This window comes from Arachis hypogaea, chromosome 15 (assembly GCF_003086295.3).
Source record: "Arachis hypogaea cultivar Tifrunner chromosome 15, arahy.Tifrunner.gnm2.J5K5, whole genome shotgun sequence".
Lineage (NCBI taxonomy): Eukaryota > Viridiplantae > Streptophyta > Magnoliopsida > Fabales > Fabaceae > Arachis > Arachis hypogaea.
Window position 1 is genome coordinate 68,667,628 of NC_092050.1, and position 1,845 is coordinate 68,669,472.

At 43.5% G+C, this 1,845-nt stretch overlaps 1 non-coding gene across 1 annotated transcript; it reads right to left on the reverse strand.

Annotated features, from left to right (window-relative positions):
• Positions 1–616: 616 nt before the first annotated feature.
• LOC112753904 (small nucleolar RNA R71) lies at positions 617–723 on the reverse strand. Its single transcript, XR_003178266.1, has one exon. It is a non-coding gene; the product is annotated as a small nucleolar RNA R71 (small nucleolar RNA).
• Positions 724–1,845: the final 1,122 nt, after the last annotated feature.

The following is a 1,845-nucleotide window of genomic DNA, read 5'->3' on the forward strand; positions in this document are numbered from 1 at the left end:
TCTCTCTTGCTTTTGCTCTGTTGGTTGTATAACAGGTAGAAGAAGCGGGGCTTCAACTTCCTTTGATTCTGAACCTGAGAGGACCTTCCTTAGACTAAGGAGGGAAGCAAGAGGAAAGAGAGTCGTTGGTGCTGAGAAAGAAGAGGAGTATTTTGAACCAAACATGGATGAGAATATGGAAAACCATCATGAAGAAGAGGCTCACAACCATGGCAGAGAAGGTCCAGTACATCATGCGGGACAAGAGAGAAGAGTTCTGGGCTCTTACATAAATCTAAACCTAGGAAACTGTGGAAGTAGCATCCAAAAGCCAACCATACATGTCAATAACTTTGAACTAAAGCCACAGCTCATCACCCTTGTTCAGAACAACTGTTCATTCGGAGGAAGTGTCCAAGAAGATCCCAATCAACATCTAACCACCTTCCTGAGGATATGTGATACTGTGAAGTCTAATGGTGTTCATCCTGACACCTATAGACTGCTTCTGTTTCCTTTTTCACTCAAGGACAAAGCATTTAAATGGCTGGAATCCTTCCCGAAGGAGAGTTTAACAACCTGGAAAGATGTGGTGAACAAATTCTTGGCAAGATTCTATCCTCCTCAAAGGATCAACAGGTTAAGATCTGAGGTACAAACCTTCAGGCAACAAGATGGTGAAACTCTATATGAAGCATGGGAGAGGTTTAAGGACTTGACAAGAAGGTGCCCGCCAGATATGTTCAATGAATGGGTGCAGTTACACATCTTCTTTGAGGGTCTTTCTTACGAATCAAAAAAGGCAGTAGACCACTCATCTGGGGGATCTCTGAACAAGAAGAAGACCATTGAAGAAGCCATAGATGTCATTGAGACTGTAGCAGAGAATGACTACTTCTATGCTTCTGAAAGAGGCAACACTAGAGGAGTAATAGAGCTAAACAACGTGGATACATTGCTGGCTCAGAACAAGATGATCACCAAGCAGTTGGCTGACCTTACCAAGAAGATGGAGAGGAACCAAATAGTAGCAATCACCACCTCATCAGCAACCCAAGAAGGAGTGAATGCAGAGGCAGAGGGTGATCAGGAACAAGCCAACTACATTGGAAACTCACCTAGGCAAAACCATGATCCATACTCCAAAACTTATAATCCTAGTTGGAGGAACCACCCAAACTTTGGGTGGGGAAATCAACAAGATCAAGGCCAAGATCAGAGACGTCACAACCCCAACAACAATGCAGCTCACCAACATTCCACACAGAGATCATATCAGCACCCACCTAACAACACCTCTCAACATCCATATCAAAACTAAAATGGCCCTTCTCACCCCTCCAATCTCAACTCACCATCATCCGAAGATAGACTCTCAAGGATTGAGGCTCTACTTGAACGTATATACAAAGAAGTTCAAGACAGTAAAATGTTCTGAGAGGAAGTGCGGTCCAATATGCAGAATCAAGATGCTGCCATCAAGAAACTTGAGACACAAATTGGCTACCTATTTAAGCAAATTCCCAGCCATAACCTGTGCAGCAACACCGATCCAAACCCAAGGGAGGAATGTCAGGCTATCACCCTCAGAAGTGGGAAGAAATTGAAGGAAACTTCCAAGAAACCACAAGAGAAGAACTCAAATGAAGGGGAAGAGGAACGAGATGAAGTCCAAATTCCCACTCCCAGTTCACAGCAAAAAGGAGAAATCCTGAAGCCAGACGTCCCAAAAGCTCCATACCCTCAACAATTGAAAAAGAAGGGGGATGACAACCAATTCTTAAGGTTTTTGGACATCTTCAAAAAACTACAAATCAACATACCCTTTGCTGAAGCAATAGAGCAAATGCCGCTCTATGCCAAATT